Raw genomic sequence first — 20,936 nt, forward strand, 5'->3', positions numbered from 1 at the left:
TTAGGTGGTTTATCTGATTCTGATTCAACTTTGGTACCTTATATCTCTCTAGAAATTTATCCATTGAATCCTTACATTCCCACTTGTTAAGTATAGGCTTTTATAGAAGGATCTGATAATTTTTTGAGTTTCCTCACTTTCTTTGGTTATATCTCTATTTCATTTCTGATTTTGTTATTTTTAATTTGAATATAAGGGATTTACCTATTTCTGGATTTTTCGAAGAGCCAGCTCCTGGTTTTGTTGATTCTTTATATAATTCCTTTCATTTCTACTTGGTTGATTTCAGTCCTGAGTTTGATTATTTCCTGCTGTCTAGTCTTTGGATTTTTATTGGTTCTGAGATTTCAGGTGTTCTATCAAACTGCTAGTGTATCATAGCTTCTGTTTGTTTGTGGAGGCTCTCAGAGCTATGAGTTTTCCTCTTGCATTGCTTTTTTGTGTTCCCAAGTTATGCCTTCATTTTCATTAAAATCTGAAATGTCTTTAATTTTTTTTCTTTATTTCTTCCTTGAACAAGTTCTCATCGAGTAAATCATTCTTCAGCTACCATGTATATGTGGAACTATGGTTGTTTTTGTTGTTATTGAATACCATTCTTAGTCTGTAGTGATCTCATAGGATGCATGGGATTAATTCAAACATCTTGTATCTCTTGAGGCCTGTTTTATGATGGATCAGATTGTCAGTTTTTGAGAAGGTACCATGTAAGACTGAGAAGAAAGTGTCAGGATCCATAACAGGACAGGCTAATAACTAGCAGGTGATCATCCTGAGATACACAGCTTCGGATTATTTTATAATCTACAACTGGTTCTCCCTTATTAAGCAAAGTTGTAAGGGATTCATTTTGGGAAAGTTTACGCTATTAAATGCTATTCCTTTTGTTATTATTAGACATATATAACAATCATTGAGTAATAGCACACCCCTTTGGAGCAGATCTCTGCAGTCATACGAAGTTTTACTGTCCGTAGTGATACTATACAGGCAAATAGATGAATTCTTTAGTCTTAATAATGATTCTACAATAATTCCTAAAATTATATCAATGGTTATTAATCTCTATTATAGTGGGACTGCTATAAGTCTCTATATTTTTTTTCTTTTTCTTTTTTTCAGAGCTGGGACTGAACCCAGGGCCTTTCGCTCGCTAGGCAAGTGCTCTACCACTGAGCTAAACCCCGAACCCGTATAAGTCCCTTTCTAATAGTCAAAATTGCAGTGACAATTCTGCCGGTGTCCCTGGTGTCAACAGTTAATTTTTCTGAGATAGTAAACAGACTTTCTCCTACTAAGAACACATTCCATGATGTTGCAATACAGTTATCAAGAGTCATAAAAAGAAAACAAACGATTTGTTGCAGGTGCAAGGACAGTTAATATAAGATATTAACTGGGTTTATCTATATATAACATCACTAACAACTATGGTTTTGGATCTTCAGTGAGCCTGTGGAGCTGACACAGGTGATGAATGTTTCGCCAGATAATTACTCTTGATGGATATTGATGTAAAAATTCTCGGTTGTAAATTATGTTTCAATTTATGCTTGATCTTTCATATGAACTTGTGATGAACATTGTAATATGGGATCATATATTCTTAAAGATGTTTAAGTTCTGAGGAGAAAGAGAAGTCACACAGAAGGACTGAGAGAGAAGGACTGAACTGGAAGGACAGAGACAGGTGGACTGACCTGGAGATGGACAGAGCTGAAAAGTCAGCTTTGAGTTAAGGAGAACTGAGCTTAGTAGAACTGAGCCAAAAATATCTGGGCTGAGAAGAAATGTAGAGAGGAATAATGTAGATATTATAAGTAACATAAGAGGGCAATCTGCAGAATTACAGAGGAGAAGAGGAAAAGAGAAGAAGCTGGAAAGAACAGAAGGTGCAGGCAGGTTTCTCCTTACCATGGGACAGAACAGGTCATTTCTTAATAGCAATGCAGGCTTACTCTTATCAAAAGGAACAAGGCTTTTCTCTTACACACTTGGGTTTAATTCACTTAGCATTAAAAGGGTCGAAGTGATTTTTTTCTTTATGTTATAAAGATTGGACCTCATCATTCTGCACTGGTGCTTGGTCTCTTGCTCCCTATGCATATGAAAGTAAGGATGTCTGATTAAATATGTAATTACAAGAATGAATGCATATGTGTGTGTGTAAGAGTATAATTGTGAGAATGCGTGTAAGTTGGACCCAGCTGATTTTGAGTGGAAATATATAAATGCACGTTTATGGAATTCAGGTGTAAAATTACATGTTTATGCATATTTGGCTATGTAAAATACTGACATCATTTGTGATTCAAATATACTAACAATATATCTATACTTACCTTCATTATTATATAAACTACTCATTGAAGAAATTTTAATGGATATATCAAAATTTGTTTATAGGAATGGTACATCAAATATTTCTGTTAATAGTCAAAATCAGGAAATTCTTTCTACATGCATTTTGGTATTTGAATATGGAAGAAACTGAATGATCTTAGATTTTGTAATAATGTTTATAAATCATTTATTCTTAATGTTTGTTGAAAGAAGGAAGTTATCAATGAATACATATATACAATGTGCCACACATTACAAAAGCAATGTGCCACACCTTTGTAACATAAATAGAGCAAATTAAATATATAATTTATGAACTAAAGTTGAGCAATCATGTAAAAAAGCAAAATATATCATAGAGTCTACCTACATTTGGAGTTAAGAGATGATTCATGCTTCTGTGTATTTCTTTCTAGACATCTAAAGAGATAAAATTAGTGTGGAAAAGGCTAAAACTGCAATTAGTGTGCTTCATGTAGTATACATATTTAAACAATGCTTTTGAAAAAATATACAGTACATATTTTCAAGGATACATATACAGCATATACAAAAATTCAGTGTCCATAAATTATCAATAACACTCAAGCTACTTTCTCTGGTCTTATTATATTTGAATTGTCAAAGATATACATGTATGTATGTATGTATACTCAAACAGGCATACTCACAGACAAACAAACAAACACACACAATACTTCTAAAAATTTAAAACAAATTTGTAAATAATAGTCTTTCAGACAAAACTAATGAAAAAGGATGAACTAAATTTCCAGTGTAATGTACTCTCAAAAGTGTACTTTCTAGCATATAAAACTTTACCTTATAATTTTTAAAAAAATCGTACGGGGCCAATATATGTAATCAGATCCCATTTGGACTTATTACTCAGAGTTAAAGTAGAAATTGAAATGAAGTGGGAAAAATATTAAATTACAAGATTTAGCTATACACTTTCAATTATACAAAAAAATCTGAGAAACAGTGAAATGACACAACATGTAAAATTGCTTTCTATTAAGCATTGATATCTAAGTTTAGTCTTCATAGTCTATATAAAAGAGAGAACTAAATCTCAAAAGTTTTTTCCGGGCTTAAATACAATTTTCTTGGCTTGTGAATATACCCAGAACCAATCAATACAATGAAAATGGATAGATGTTGTGTTACAACAAATAAAACACATTTTGATTATTTATTCAGTATAAATTTATTTTTGTAGCATTTCTTCCTATGTTTCTGTTGGATATTATATAAATCCTCACTTTGGTGTGGTCAGTGCTTAAATTTAACTGAACATGACTGAATATGTCAATATAGTAGAAATGAATTCTTGGGGCAGAGAATACCTTTGGGTTAAACCTGGTTATAATGAAATGGTGGTGACAATGAGCACAACTAAATAGAAGGAAAGAAACTGTGGCTTCAGGTACAGGAGTCAATATAAGATTTCACTTTGTAGTGTTGGAAGAATTGTTCCGTGATATCATGAGATTGTGCAGTGAACAGGCCTTTTCTTTATTCCTGTAATGAAAGCAAAAATTTGTGGCTTTCAGTTCCTTCAGAGAGCTTGCTACGTGTGCAGATCAATCAGCAACTCGGGAGTAGGGATTTAGGTGTGCAAAATATATTTTTGATACTGAATTTCTTCTAGGTACTTTAGGGAGCTAACTTCATAAGATTTGGAATATAATCAGACAAGAGCTTGTTAAAGATGTAGAAAAGCACGGAGTGTGGTGGCACAGGCCTTTAATATTAGCACTGGGTAGCAGAAGCAGGCATAACTCTAAGTTCAAGGCCAGCTTGGTCTACAGAGAGAGAGAGAGAGAGAGAGAGAGAGAGAGAGAGAGAGAGAGAGAGAGAGAGAATAGGTGAAAGAGATAGTGAGTTCTGGTACTGCCAGGGATATAAAAGAAACAGTGTCACAAAAATTTTCAAGAATAAGTTCTGTATTATACAGAGAAAATTCTCATTTTATTTTAGTAAGATGTTAACAATTCTTTCTTGATTCTAATGAAATCTCTTAGCTATAAAATAATGTGAAGGCAACGAAAATGTAAGAAAAGATGTTTTACATCACTATTCCCCTTAAACTATAAGTTGAATTTTTACTAAATAATCCTATGTAAATACACTTTGAAGGCTTTTCTGTGATTAGCTAAAGGGCATTTACATTGTGAATTAAGAATGATGGATTTCATGCCAATCTTGAATTGTCATCACTAAGGTGTAGAAGCATATTAAGCATACAAAATCATACATAAAATTTTGCACAATAAAAAATGAGAACCTTTAATTGGTTTTCCTCTAATGTCAACACCTTCTTTTTGTTGGAGTGAAGATTGGATGATTTGAACTAATTTTATGAGAAATACCACCTGCTTTCAGAAGATAAGTAACAGAGAAAGATGAGGAAAAACATATGCTAAGGAACAGTGAACTGGGATAGAGTATTCTATGTAATACATAGAACAATAAATTTGACCCATCTGTTACTGGTAAGGTGGGGACTTCATTACGCACATCTATGTACTTAAAAATGTTTTCTTTTCCTTCTTAAGTTTGTATGGTTGCTATGAAAACTATGGGTTTTGTGTTAAGATCTTTGCATATTTAATGATAGTTTTGAAATATTAGTGTTATAATCAAAAGCCGTGCTTTGTACATACTTTTTAAGCAACAAAAAAGAGAAGTGTCTGCTTGGGTTTTATGAAGAAAGTTACTATGTTAAACATGAATTAATTTTTCTGACATATACATTATCTTCATGTACCATGCTTGTTGATGAAATCTTAGCACATAGGAATGAATAGTAACCATCTTAGTATAGTTTCAGGATTTTATTGTATCTTGTTTGCCATGTGCCTTTCTATTAAAATGCTATCACTTTTCTAAGTCTCTTAATTTAACTGGAGAGGTTTGCAATATCTCCTATTCTGTTGGTTATTCATATAATTCGTCTTTGGTGTTGTTATTGAATTTTATGACTAACTTCTTAATATTCTTTATTTTGAAGGTAAAATATATATATACATATACATATATATATATGTAAAATAGTTTATAAAAAGATTATAGTTTTAGTGGAAATATAACTTAGTGATGAACAATTTTATAAGTATTCTCTAAATTATTGAATATTCTACATTTTATTAGTATAAAAATATTATAAATACCACATCCTTTATTAACTTTAACACACACTGCTCCAGTTAATATAAACACAAATATGTTCGTCATATTTATCTTTGAAATTTTCTTAGTTTCTTAGTTTCTTAGTTTCTTAGTTTCTTGACTTTTCTATCTGAGCTTTCTCATCGTTTTTCAAAAATAAATCTATTGCTCTTTTATTGAGAATCATAATGAATATTCATTGATACATAGATATATAATAATGTGACAATATACACAATGGTACTTCATTCTCCCTAGGAAAACTAAACCGAGTAAGGTAACAAAGACTTAGAAAGGCAAATACCATGTGTTCTTTTTCAAAGAGATGAAAGAATCTCCTTTTAATATACTTGTATTTATGTGAAGCTGTGGGTGGTTTGAGTTCACTTAACTGGTATACGTCACAGAGATTAGAGAGATTAGAGAGTAGGGTTTTAAACAGTGTGGTATGGAAGATATTGAGCATGTGGGATATGAATCTAGAAGTAAGAATAATGAAGAGAGACTAGTATAAGTGGTGAGGGACATAGGGCAGGCGGAAACAAAGAACTGAGGAAGCGAGGATGAGGGTGATTGTCTACAAACATAACATATGGCAACCTGTTACTTTATAGGTTAGGTTAAAATAAATATTAAAATTTAAAACTAATACCATAATGTTCAATGCTATAAACATCATGTTTGAGGAAAAATGCCAGGAAGTGATATCAGAATGAAAATAATATATTTATCTTATTTGATCTTAGTCATATTATCCATAATTACTTGTTAAAAACATCATTTGTCTGCCAAATTTATGGTACCACTTAAAAATTGCCTGTGATATAATAATTCCTTATGATAGTAGAGAATTTTTATTATTAGGTCAATTTTTAAAATCTGTGATTTGATCTTGTTTTAAGTTTCTTTTTACTTAAATTTGGTCCTCATGACATTCACTCATACTAAATTATAATTTTCAATTTTAACATACTACTGTAAAATATGATCAAGAGGGTTGTTGAAATTGCTCAATTATAAGTAATATTATCCATAAACTACAGGACATCCTCCACAAAGCTTAAAGGTACAAAGAAGATAAACAAGAAGAATGGCCAAAGTGCATAAGATTGACTCTCACTTAGAATGGGGAATAAAATAGTCTAGGAGGCCGATTGAGGAAAGGAACTAGATGAGAGATGGAAGGAAGAGGAGAATGGATCCTGTGTGTGCAGGGACAGGAGATAGGACCCGATAGTCATGAGAAAGAAAGGAAATCTTGAACTTAAAGAGATGAGGAGGTGGGAGAAACCTCCAGGAAGAGAAAGAGACCTGGTATAATGGAGGTACCCAGGAATCAATGGGGTGACCTAAGCTGTGAATTACATTGGTGATATGAAACATTAAGAGGCCAACTCCCATTGCCTGGAAAGACCAGCAATGGAGGGATAAAGACACAAATACACCCACAAAACCTTCTTCGCAAAATTTTTCAAGCCTAAAAGAAAATCTGAACCGCATTCTAGGGTCCATATTGTCCTTTGCTTTACTGATGGCTGGTAATTTTTGCTTAAATTAAGGATTTGAGAGATTATCATTTGAAGTAGGTATACAATATTTATACTGTTATATTCATGCTTTAGCTGGGCCAACTTTGTTGCCAATATAATTGCAAAAATTAAAATTGGAAAACAGAATATTTGAGTACACATTCAGTAATATATATAAAGTCTCCTTTCAAAGAATGTACAATAAGAAAATGTAATACAATATTCATTCACCTAAATGTCTGGAAGGAAAATATTTGACTTTGGGAAACAGAGAAAACCTAGGAACTTGAACTGTATGTCACAGGAATGGAACTGGGAGTGGAATTATTATCCAGAATAATCTCCTCCACCCCATGTTCCTAGATCTTTATACCCATGCCAAGCCCCTGACCAACATTCTCTATTCCGAACATGTACGTACGAATGAAGCAAAGAGAAGTCTCCAGCATTAGAGATATATAGTATTTAAAGGTTTCCAGTGTGTCACAAGAGACACTCTTGGAAAGGGAACCCTCAAATCTGGTCAATGTAAAGAAAGCTGTTCAACAGTTAGATCATGGCAGTTCTCAGTGACATCATCATTAGGTCCTCCCTGAAATATCTCTTGTATCCTGAAGAGCTCTAGCTTTTCTGTGATGTCACAAGTGTCATGGTGACAGCAACTGCCTCTTGGATATTCTTTGAAGACCTCTAGGGTTAACTCATTGACCTCTTATTCTGGCTAAACAGCCATTTGTTAGGGAGATAAAAGAGAAGGAAGCTGGCCTTCTGTCTTTGTATAAAAAAAGGAAGAAATAAATGGTCCATGGGAAAGCTCAGTGAGTCTTGGGTAGGCGTTGAGTGTTGTATCTGAAGAGATAGCCTTGATCTGAGCCTTACACACATGGGAATACAGAGCTGGGATTCTCTCATTATCATCTGGACTTCCCTGCTTGATATGGTTTCTGGAATTCAGAGAGTTTATATAATCATTTTCTTCATTCCAAAAGTCAGTTGTTGGGAAGGGCACAGTTGTTCTAGTGAGAGCTCATGTCTTTCACTCTTTTTGCCCTGAAGAAAAAGGTCCGAAGAAACAAAGGATAGACAAGTATTGTCTCCTCAGCTCAGTGTAAACGCCTCCATGCTTTGGATTCCTATAGTGCAGTTTGTGTCTGACACTGATATTTGGGAGAGAAGAGCTTCTAGTTGAGACTTCATCATCTCAGTCTTTCCACTAGTATTACTCTGATTACCATTTCCTGATAGTTACCCTTTAGATTTCTGAGTCAATATGTGTAATTAGCTGACAGATGTCTTTTCTTTAATTTATTTCATTTTTTTTAAATTTTAGCAAATTTTATTGCTTTTTTTATTTGGATATTTCTATATTTGAATTTCAAATTTGATTTTCTTTCCCAGTTTCATGTCCATAAGACCCGTAACTAGTCCCCCTAACATTCTTCTATAACCTACCTTAGTGAACCTTGATATTACCTTGAACTGAGAGTTAAACCTAGGTTGGACCAGGAACTTCTCCTTCCATTGGTTCCCAACAAGGCCATCCACTGCTACATATGCAGTTGGACACATAGGTCTGTCCAAGTACAGTCTTTGAATATTGGTTTAGTACCAGAAAGCTCTGGTTCACTGGCATTGTTGTTCTTATGGAATTGAAATCCCCTTAAGCTCTTGTAATTCTTTCTCAAAAACTACCAACAAGAGATCCATTTTTGGTTCACTGGTTTGCCAGTAGCATTCTCTTCTGTATTTGACTTGCTCAAGCTGTGTCTCTCAGGAAAGATGTACATCTGGTTCCAACTATACATTTGGTGGCTCCTACAGCTATGAGGTTAGGTGGAATTTTCACATGGATTATGTACACCTAGGTCAAGAATGTAGAATCCACAAATGGCAATTCCAAACACCTCCCTCTTGTTCTTATGAACCTATTGAAGTTGAAGTTTCCCTGGACATTAAGCCATTCATCTCCCTGCACATCCTCCTGAATTTTATGTTTGTCCTGAAGTAACAACCATGGTAAAACCTCGAAAACCTTCACGTCTGGTCCTAGAGGAACAGGAAGTTAGATATTAAAGAACTGATGTCTAATGAGACTACTGAACCATATTCTATATTTCATGTTTTCCTTAGCTTTTCTGATGTCTGGAAATTTTTGGATAAACTAAGGATTTGGAAGTTCATCATTGGAAGTAGGTACATAATATTTACATTTTTATATTCAACGTTAGGTGGGACCCTTGGGTTGCCAAAATCATTGCAAAAAAACATGAAATTGGAAAACAGAATTTTTCACTTCACATTCAGGAATATATAAAGTCACCTATCAAGGAATGTACAATGAGAAACTGTAATGAAATATGAATTCAATTAAAGGATTGTAGGGAAAATGCTGGCCTTTGGGAAACAGAGATAACCTAGGATATTGAACTGTATGTCATAGTAATGGACCTGGTAATAAAATTATTATCCAGAGGAATCTCTTCCACTCCATATTCCGAGATCTTTTCTACCCATGCAAAGCTCCTGATTATCTTTTCCTTTCAGAGCATGTAACCACTAAGGAAATAAAGAGAAGTTTCTAGCTTTAAAGACATGTAGTATGAAAAGGTTTCCATTGTTTCACAGGAGACAAACCTTGCAAGGGCACCCTCGAATCTGGTCATTGAAAGGAAAACACTTTAGCAGGTAGGCCATGGCAATTCTCAGTGACATCACCATTAGGCCTATCTAAAAAAATCTGTTGTATCCTGGAGATCCCTAGTTTCTTCTGTGATGTAACAAGTGTTGTCCTGACAGAAGTTGCCTCTCCAGTAGTCCTTCAGTACCTCTAGGGTTTACTATTTGGCCTCTAATTCAGCATAAACAGCCTTTGGGAAGGAGAAAAAAGAGGATGAAGTGATCAAAGATGGGAAGAAGGAAGCTGGCCTTCTGCTTTGTTATAAAAAAAAAGAAATATGTGGTCCATGGGAAATCTCAGTCATTTCTGGGTAGTGGTTGAGAAGGTTTGCTGAAAAGATAGTATTGATTGGAGCCTTCCAAATATGGTAATCAGGAGATGGGAGCCTCTCAGATGCATCTGGACTTCCCTGCTAGTTATGGTTCCTGGAAGTCGGAGAATTTATATCATTCATGTCTTTTTTCCAAAGCCAAGTGTTGGGAAGGGCACAGTTTTCTTTAAAGCTGATGGTTTTGGTCCTAAGGAAGAAGGGAAAGACAAGTATTGTGTCCTCAGCTCAGAGTAAATTACTCCGTGCTTTGGATTCCTAGAGTGCAGATTGTGTCTGACACTGATATCTGGGAGAGAAAATTGCTTCTATTTGAGATTTCACCATCTTCATCTTTGAACTAGTATTACTCTGACTATCATTCCCTGACAGTGACCCTTTAGATTTCTGAGTCAAAGGGTGTAATTAATTGGCAGTTTTCTTTTCTTTTATTTCTTTCATTTTTTTCTTTTTTAGCAAAATATATAGCTTTTTTAAATTTGATATTTCTATATTTACATTACAAATGTTATTCCTTTTCCAATTTCCTGTCTCTAAGATCCCTAACCAGTCCACCTCCCATTCTACTATAATCCCCTTACTACCCCTTTGCATTCCCATGAACTGTGAATCAAATATAGGGAGGACCAAGAGCTTCTACTTCTGTTGGTTCCCAAGAAGGCCATCTGGTACTAAATATGCAGTGGGAGCCATAGGTATGTCCATGTACATTCGTTGAATATTGGTCTAGTACTAGAAAGCTCTGGTGCATTGACATTGTTTTTCTTATGGGTTTGCAAACCCCTTTACCTCTTGTAATCCTTTCTCAAAAGTTATCAACAAGAGTTCCATTTACAAGTAACTGGTTTGCCACAAGCATTCACTTATGTAATTGACATATTCTAGCTGTGTTTCTCAGGAAATGTCTATATCCTCTTCCTGGCAGAATGCACTTCTTAACTTCAACAATCTTATCTTATTTTGGTGGCAGATCTATCTATCTATCTATCTATCTATCTATCTATCTATCTATCTATCTATCTATCATATATATATTGGCTCCTATGTGAGGTTAGATGGAATTTACCATTGATTCTGCGCATCTAGAACAAGAATGTAGAATCTACAGATGCAAAGGTCCCTCCTGTCATTATGAACTTATTGAAATTGAGGTTTCAGTTGAACTCAAAACATTTCTTTCCCTGCCCATCCACCTAAGTCTTATGTTTGGCCTGAAAAAAGAATCATTGTAAAATATCCAAAAACCTCAAGTGTGGCCATGGGAACACAAGAAGGAAGATATTGCAGAAATGATATCAAATGGGAATAGAGAAACGAATTGTATAGTACATGTTGTCTTTGATTTACTGATGTATGATGATTTTTGGATAAAATAAGAATTTGGAGTTTATCATTTGAAGTAGGTACAAAATATTTACACTGTTCTCTGCACTCTATACTTCGGCCCTCTTTTTTGCCAAAATCATTACAAAAATGCAACTGTAAAAGAGAATTTTTGAGTACACTTTCAGGAATGAATACAAAGTGCCCTATCTAGGAATGAAGAATTAGAAAATGAAATACAATATTCACTCAATTAAAGGTCTGTATGGAAAATAATGGCCTTTGGGAAACAGAGAAAAACTAGGAAATTGAACTGTATGTCACAGGAATGGACCAGGGAGCAAAATTATTATCAAGAAGAATCTCCTCCACTCCATCTTCCTAGATCTTTTCTACCCATGCCAAGTCCCGATTAATTTTGTCCATTCAGACCATGTAAATACTAATGCAGCAAAGAGAAGTCTCTAGCGTTAGAAAGATGGAGTACAAAAGGTTTCCACTGTGTCATAGGAGACTCTCCTAGAAAGGGCACCGTCAAATCTGGTCAATGTAAGGAAATCTGTTTAGCAGGTAGTCCATGGCAGTTCTCAGTGACATCATCCTTAGTACCCCCGTAATATATCTCTTGTATCCTTGAGAGCCCTATCTTCTTCTGTGTTGTCACAAGTGTTGTCCTGACAGCAACTGCCTCTCAGATATTCATTCCATATATCTATGGTTTACTAATTGGCCTATAATTCAGTGTAAAGAGCCATTTGGGAGGGAGGACAAATAGGATGAAGATATCAGAGATGGGGAGAAGAAAGCTGACCTTCTGTCTTGGTACAAAAAAGGTCCTTGGGAAAGCTCTCTGAGTCCTTAGTAGGTGTTGTGTTGTTTCATGAAGAGATTGTCTTGATCTGAGCCATCTACAAATGGGAATTAGGAGCTGGGGTCCTCTCAGAAGCATGTGGACTTCCTGCTCTTACAGTTCCTGGAAATCAGAGAGTTTATATCATTAATTTCTTTATCCCAAAACCCAAGTTTGGGAAGGTCACAGTTGTTTTCCTGACAGCTCATGGCTTTTATTCTTTTTGCCCAGAAGAAAAATGTCCTAAGGAAGAAGTGAAAGACAAGTACTATGTCCTCATCTCAGGGTAAACTCCTCCACGCTTTGGATTCCTAGAGTTCAGTTTGTGTCTGACACTGATATCTGGGAGAGAGAAGTGCTTCTAGTCGACTCTTAATCATATCAGTCTTTTCACCATTATTATTCTGATTACCATTCCCTGACAGTTACTCATTATATTTCTGAATCAATAGGTGAGAATGGCTAGCAGTTTCTTTTTTCATTTCTTCCATTTTTTTAGTAAATTTTTGCTTATTTTATTGGCTATTTCTATATTTACATTTCAAATGCTATTTTCTTTCCAAATTTCCTCTCCACAAGGTCGTAACTGGACCGACTCCCCTTCTTTTACAACCCTCCTTACTGCACCTTGACATTTCCTTGAACTGGGAACCAAACCTGAGAAGGACCAAGGGCTTCTACATCCATTGGTGCCCAAGGAATCCATCCTCTGCCACATATGCTGTTGGAGCCATAGGACTTTCCATGGGCAGATTTTGAATATTGGTTTAGTGTCAGAAAGCTCTGGTTTGTTGGAATAGTTGTTTTTATGGGGTTGAAAGTCCCTTCAGCTCTTGTAATCCTTTCTAAATATCTACCAAGAAGAGACATGCTTTCTGTTCACCAGTTTACCACTAACATTCACTTCTGTATTTAACATGCTCTAACTATGACTCTCTGGAAAGATCTTTCTCCAGTTCTTGGCAGCATGCACCTCTTACCTTCATCAATCTTATGTAATTTTGGTGTCTCCTACACCTATGAGGTTTGGTGGAATTTTAACATAAATTATGCACAACTGGGTCAAGAATGTAGAATCCACAAATGACAATGCCAAATAGATGCCATTCTCTACTTATGAAACTATTGAAGTTAAGTTTCCCTGGACCTCAAGACATTCCTCTCACTGTCCATCCTCCTGAACCTTATGTTTGGCCTGAACAAAGAATCAGGTTAAAAAACCCTCAACCCTCATGTCAGAACCTTGGAAATAAGGAAGGGAGATATTAGAGATCTGATTATCTTTTGGGACTACAGAACCACATTCTAGAGTTGATATTGTCCTTTGCTTTACTGATGTCTGTGATTATTGGATAAAATAAGGATTTGGGAGTTTATCATTTGAAGTAGGTACACAATATTTACACTGTTATATTCACTTTATCATTGGGCCAAAATCATTGCAAAAAATGGAATTTTAAAACAGAATTTTTGAGTAAACATTCAGGAATATTTATAAAGTTCCCTATCAAGGAATGTACAATAAGAAATTGAAACACAATATTCATTCAATTAAAGGTCTGTAGGGAGAATACTGGCCTTTGGGAAACAGAGAAAACCTACAAAATTTTTATGTATTTCACAGGAATGAACCTGGGAAAAAATTATTATCTAGAAGAATCTCCTGCACTCCATTTTCTTAAATCGTTTATACACATGCCAAACCCATGGCTAACTTTCCCCATTCAAAGCATGTAACCACTAATGAAGAAAAGAGATTTCTACAGTTTTAGAATGATGGACTATGTAAAGGTTTCCACTGTGTCACAGGAGACGTACCTGGAAAGGGCACTCAAAATCTGGTCAATGTAGGGAAATCTGTTTAGCAGGTAGGACATGGCAGTTCACAGTGACATCATGATTTGGCCCTACTGCAAGTATCTCTTGTAACCTGGACTCCCTAGCTGCTTCTGTGACATCACAAGTGTTGTTGTGGCTGCAACTGCCTCTCTGATATTCTTGCAGTACCTCTAGGGTTTAATAATTGACCTCTAATTCACGGTAAACAGCCATATGGGAGGGAGAACAAAGAGGATAAAGATTTCAGTGATGTGGAGAAGGAAGCTGGCCTTCTATCTTTGTATAAAAAAAGGAAGATGTACATCATCCTTGGGATAGCTCAGAGTCCTTAGTAGGGATTGAGTGGGATCTCTGAAGAGTTAGGCTTGATGTGAATCTTCCACATATGGGAATCAGGAGCTGGGAGCCTTTCAGAAGCATCTGGACTTACCTGTTCATATCATTCCTGGAAGTCAAAGAGTTTATATCATTATTTTTTTTATTCCAAAGCCAAGTGATGGGCAGGGCACAGTTGTTTTGCTGAGATCTCATAGCCTTATTCTTTTTGTCAAGAAGAAAATGGTCCTAAGGAAGAATGGAAAGACAAGTATTGAGTCCTCGCCTCAGAGTAAATTCCACCATGCTCTGGATGCCTATAGTGCAGTTTTTGTCTGATACTGATATCTGGGAGAGAGAAGTGTTTCTAGTTGAGTCTTCATCATCTCAGTCTTTCCATTAGTATTACTCTGACTATCATTCCATGAAAATGACTTTTACATTTCTGAGTCAATAGCTGTGAATACTTCGCAGTGTTCTTTTCTTAAATTTCTTTATTTCTTTTTATTTTTTTAGCAAATTTTATTCCTGTTTTAATTGGGTATTTCTATATTTACATTTGAAATGTTATTTCCTTTCCCTATTACCTGCACATATGATCCCTAACCGGCCCCACTCCTCTTTTTCTATAACTCCCCTACTGTCTGTTTTCAATTCACTGATTTGCCTCTAGAATTCACTTCTTTATTTGATATGCTCTAGCTGTGTCTCACAGGAAAGATCTCTATACAGTCCCTGGCACAATGCACTTCTTAGCTCCATCAATCTTATCTAGTTTTGGTGACTGATGTGTATATATTTTTGCCACATGTACGGCCTGCTCTGAATGGGATTTCCTCAGTCTCTGCTCGAAATTCATAGATATTATTGTGTCCACCTTTTGAAAAGGATTAAAGCATGCACATTTTGTGTATCATTTTATTGAGCTTCCAGTTGTCTGTGAACTGCATCTTTGGTAATTTTAGCTTTTGTGCCAATATCCACTTTTGGTGATTTCATAAAATGTGTGATTTCATACCATTTTGTGATTGGGTAACCTCAAACATTATGATATTTTCTAGATCATCCCATTTGTCTTTGGCTTTCTTGAGATAATTGGTTTTAAGAGTTGAGTAGTACACAATTGTTTAGATGTACTACATTTTCTGTATTCATTCCTTTGATGAATGCCATTACGGATTCTTCTAGCTCTTGGGTATTATACATAAGGCAGCTCCCAGAAATGAACACACACACCTATGGGCACTTTACTTTTGACAAAGGAGCCAAAACCATTCAATGGAAAAAAGAGCATTTTCAGGAAATGGTGCTGGTTCAACTGGAGGTCAGCATGTAGAAGAGTGCAAATCGTTCCATGCTTATCACCGTGTGCAACGCTTAAGTCCAAGTGGATTAAGGACCTCCAAATCAAACCAGATACAGTCAAACTAATAGAAGAAAAACTAGGCCAGCATCTCAAACACATGGGCACTGGAAAAAATTTTCTGAACAAAACACCAATGGTTTATGCTCTAAGATCAAGAATTGACAAATGGGGTCTCATAAAACTGCAAAGCTTCTGGAAGGGAAAGGACACTGTGGTTAGGATAAAACGGCAACCAAGAGATTGGGAAAAGATATTTACCAATCCAACAACAGATAGAGGGCTTATATTAAAAAGATGCAAAAAACCCAAGAAGTTAGACAAATAACCCTATTAAAAAATGGGGTTCAGAACTAAACAAAGAATTCACAGCTGAGGAATGCCGAATGGCTGAGAAACACCTAAAGAAATGTTCAACATCTTAAGTCATAAGGGAAATGCAAATCAAAACAACCCTGAGATTTCACCTCACACCAGTGAGAATAGCTAAGATCAAAAACTCAGGTAAAAATAAATGCTGGCGAGGATGTGGAGAAAGAGGAACACTCCTCCACTATTGGTGGGAGTGCAAATTGGTACAACCATTCTGGAAATCAGTCTGGAGATTCCTAGGAAAATTTCACATTGAACTACCTGAGGATCCAGCTGTACCACTCTTCGGCATATACCCAAAAGTTGCCCCAACATATAAAAAAGACACATGCTCCACTATGTTCATCACCCCCTTATTTATAATAGCCAGAAGCTGGACAGAACCCAGATGCCCTTCAACAGAGGAATGGATACAGAAAATGTGGTACATTTACTCAATGGAGTATTACTCAGATGTCAAAAACAATGCCTTTATGAAATTTATAGAAAAATGGTTGGAGCTTGAAAACATCATCCTGAGTGAGGTAACCCAATCACATAAAAACACACATGGCATGCACATGATAAGTGGCTATTAGCACAACTGCTTGAATTACCCTAGATGCATAGAACACATGGAACGCAAGATGGATGATCAAAATGCGAATGCTACACTCCTTCTTTAAAAGGTGAATAAGAATACCCTTGGCAGGGAATAGAGAGGAAAAGATTAAAACAGACACAGAAGGAACACCCATTCAGAGCCTGCCCTACATGTGGCCCTTACATATACAGCTACCCAATTATACAAGATGGATGAAGCAAAGAAGTGCAGGCCGACAGGAGGCGGATGCAGATCTCTCCTGAGATACACAGCCAGAATGCAGCAAATACAGAGTCTAAGGCCAGTAGCAAACCACTGAACTGATAACAGGACCCCCGTTGAAGGAATCAGAAAAAGAACTGGAAAGCTTGAAGGGGCTCAACATCTCATATGAACAAAAATGCCAACCAAGCTGAGCTTCCAGGGACTAAGCCACTACCTAAAGACTATACATGGACTGACCCTGGAATCTCATTTCATAGGTAGCATTGAATATCCTAGTAAGATCACCAGTGTAAGGGGAAGTCCTGGGTCCTGCTAAGACTGAACCCCCAGTGAATATGATTGTTGTGGGGAGGGCGGCAATGGGGTGAGAATGGAGAGTGGAACACCCATATAGAAGGGGAGGGGAGGAGTTAGGTGAATGTTGGCCCGGAAACCAGGAAAGGGAATAACACTAGAAATGTAAATAAGAAATACTCAAGTTAATAAAAAAAAGAAAAGAAAAGAAATGGCATGCTAAAAAAAAGAAGTTAAAAACATATATGATATTTTTAAAAAGGCATTTTTTTTTCCATCCACTCTATGTTGGGAAGCAGAATAAGCAGGTTTTTCTTTGTTTTTATTTTGATAACTGTCACTGAATCTCCTTTGTCAAATAAATAAGTTTATTTTTCTTCTGCTTGCATCCTGTCTGACCTTCCGATTGCTTTTAGCAACAGACCTCAGAACAGATGAAGCTAACGGGGGTAGAGACATTACAGTTGTTGTCCTGCTTTGTACCCAAGGCTGTCAGAAAGTGTTCAGTAGTTTAAGGTGCTAAGTCCTGGAATGGCTTGTTGTATAACATATAGCTTTAAGTCTTGTTAGGATAAAAGTCTTCAAGAGCTTGGTAGGACTTACTTCTAAAGTATATACTAATAAGTATTAATAAAAATAGTAAAAATAGCAATAAACAATAATAAGAATAGGTGACTGGGATTTTTAATGAAAGCAATAATGGCAATTTTATTGACCAAACTTTTAAGATAGAAAAGGTTTCTTAAACATTCTGCAGAGGAAGACAAAATTCTCAAAGGAGCATGCTGAATGTGGTAGTTTAATGTCTTTTCCTAGCAAGAATTCATAGGCAAATAAAAGCTAAGGAAAGAACTGTTGAGTGTGATTTTATGCAGAAAAGGAGTAAACCTGCATGTTTTTCACATGGAAGGATGGGCTGTGTCATATTCCATCATTGCTTATACATGGGAAGTATAGCCTCAGCTTTCAAATGTAGTTGTGTGACTTGATATGGATGGTAAATGCTGAAGGATGTGATAGGTTGTTGAGTCCAGGACAATGATGTAAGGGATAACACAGGGGTCATGCATTTTTTTTTCCTTCTTGTCTCACTCTTCTGTTGTTACAATTGCCATGAATGATCTCATCATTCAGGGGACTGGAGTGAACAAAATGATTTTGAGGAGCATGGGAGCAGATTCTTCAAAGATCATGTAGAATATGAAAGCTGAATGCTGATATCTAATGCTATTAGATTTGTGAATTTGCTTCTTTGTTGTCATTGTAGACAACATAAACAATGTGGATGTACCAAAAGTGAAATAATAATGGAACGTTTATATGTTAATATTATGAATATTTCGTATCATTTATTTTCTCCCCCTCCATCACTTTTTACAATAAACTAAATGTACTCAAAAAAAAAAAAAAGAAGGCCATAAGCGGTAAGCAGAAGAGTAAATCTGAATAATAATAAAGTCTGTTAAAACAAACATGAAAAGGGCTAGAAGCGAGCAAGCAACCCATGGAGAAAGACCAATATACCTCTTGAAAATAAAGTGAACATTGGAAAATAAGTGCTGTAATTGGAAGTAAAAGGTACAGAAAGTCCTACAGTTAGGACAGTGATGGCACCCAGGCTACTGTACTCCAAGAATCTATAGTAAAACCTAAAATTGTGACAAAGCAATTGATTTCATAATGGTCACTGGATCTACATATTCAGTCTTCAATAATGTACTGTGACAATTACCTGATCAAAAGGTACCATTCACGGTAGCAAAAGGAAAACTCCCTTAATGTCTCTGAAGCAGCAAACATGCCATTGACATAGGCAAGGGGATAATAACTCACCTGTTATTAATCATGTCTCATTGCCCCCCTTCTTCCTGTTTCCTTCTGGCAAGAGGCCTCTTGCATAAACAGAAAGCAACCATCATCTTTTTGAAAAATTAGACACAGTTCGACTTACATATACTAACAAAGTTAACCTTTTTTCTGTTTACCAAAAGAATATCTTCTTTGTGAAAGTCCTGAAACGTATTAAAAAGATAGTTGGACTAAAACTCACACTTGTAGTTTCAGATTAGTAGTGAAGAATCCTAGGTATATTGGGAGAATCTATCTTCCCATACCTGTCCCTAAAACATAATCCCATAATTATTCAACTAACCAGATCATTTGTGCATATGTAGATTAAATAATGCACACTCTGGAAGCAAAGGGAGAGATACAGTCTATATTACCAACTGAAAGAGATGGGCATCCTGATATCCTCACAGTCTCACTGGAGTTGTTGTCATTACTTGAGAAGAAACTGGGCTATTTATCATATGAACTATCCAAGATATGAGGGACTGGCAATAGAGGGTAGAGACTACCAACCCCATAGTTCCGATCTCATATACACTCAGAAGTCTGAATCTCCAGTAAAGTATGTAGATTTTCTTGTTCTTGGAAGATGTATTCTTCAGGTGCTTTTTGCAAAGGAGATAAAATTAACATTTGAATGACCATTTCAGAATGAGTTAAAGTGGGCAAATACCTTAGACCCTATTCTTTCATGGATTTCAAAATTCTTCAGTCCTGTCTGTTGATGGCCTCAGAAGTTTCACAGGTTGACACCCTTACAACAGAGAGATAACCTCCTCCTCTCTCCTGAAGCTCAATATAATTGAACAAGGGACACTGAGGCACTGGTCCAAGAGTTATAATCACTTAGCTAGCAAGGGTGAGCTAGGAATGTTCACATTTCTATATTAGGAGGACAACAATATTGGCAAAAATCTGGGGGAGGCAAAAGGAACCTGTATCATAGAATGGTTGATGTAATCCCACTGTTCTCAACTCCGGAGGTACTAGACAGATTTGAGAGATTATTTGTGTGTGTGGGTATTGCTCTGCCTGGATACCAGGGTTTTGGAGAAACAGCAAATCCTAGATACCCCAGAACACATGGGGATACTAGAACCTAATCTGCGTGGAGACAGATGGTATGGAGTTTGATACTTGATAGTTCATTGTGGTTTAACTCCTAGAATTTCAAGGTTCCTCAGAATGTTTCCATCTTTTTTTTTTCACGAAACACATGAAAAGACACTGCATGAAGGATTTACATGAACATTTTAGGGCCGTGAAAACACCTTGTGTGCATCTCTCTAAACAACTGGACCTTGTAGCCTCAGGAATGATCACTTGTCTAAAGGCTATATTAGCTGCCCCTCTTCTGTGAAAGAAGCAAGGTAGTTAATTCTGTGTCAGCATTTTATACTCCTATCAGACAAGAGAGTTGAAGCCTTTCTACAAGGAACACCACAATCTGGCTTCTATTATTTTTCTCATCTATATTAACTTGATTATTTCTTATTTACATTTCGATTGCTATTCCCCTTCCTGGTTTCCGGGCTAACATCCCCCAACCCCTCCCCCTCCCTTTCTATATTTGTGTTCCCCTTGCCAACCTACCCCCAATTACCACCCTCCTCCCAACAATAACATTCACTGGGAGTTCAGTCTTGGCAGGATCAAGGGCTTTCCCTTCCACTGGTGCTCTTACTAGGCTATTCATTGTCCCTATGAGTTTGAAGCCAGGGTCAGTCCAAGTATAGTCTTTAGGTATTGGCTTAGTCCCTGGGAGCTCTAGTTGTTTGGCATTGTTGTTCATATGGGGTCTTGAGCCCATTCCAGCTCTTTCAGTGCTTTCTCTGATTCCTTCAACTGGGGCCCCGTTTTCAGTTCAGTG

At 36.2% G+C, this 20,936-nt stretch overlaps 2 long non-coding RNA genes across 3 annotated transcripts in view; one reads left to right on the top strand and one right to left on the bottom strand.

The window, feature by feature from the left end:
* The window catches only part of LOC134484739 (uncharacterized), an 80,640-nt gene that overhangs the window by 23,724 nt on the left and 35,980 nt on the right, over positions 1 to 20,936 (top strand). Inside the window, exon 3 of one of the 2 annotated variants that reach the window (XR_010062473.1) lies at positions 9,177 to 10,055. The exons of the other annotated variant lie outside the window; for it this stretch is intronic. This is a non-coding gene — a long non-coding RNA (uncharacterized LOC134484739). Of the gene's footprint in view, positions 1 to 9,176; positions 10,056 to 20,936 lie in introns of those variants that run through there. 2 annotated transcript variants of the gene reach the window in all.
* Positions 10,122 to 17,673, bottom strand: LOC134484738 (uncharacterized). The gene is made up of 3 exons (XR_010062472.1): positions 14,494 to 17,673; positions 12,186 to 12,347; positions 10,122 to 10,241 (listed from the first exon to the last, which is right to left on the bottom strand). It is a non-coding gene; the product is annotated as an uncharacterized LOC134484738 (long non-coding RNA).

This window comes from Rattus norvegicus (assembly GCF_036323735.1).
Source record: "Rattus norvegicus strain BN/NHsdMcwi chromosome Y unlocalized genomic scaffold, GRCr8 chrY_unlocalized_4, whole genome shotgun sequence".
In the NCBI taxonomy this organism is placed as follows: domain Eukaryota; kingdom Metazoa; phylum Chordata; class Mammalia; order Rodentia; family Muridae; genus Rattus; species Rattus norvegicus.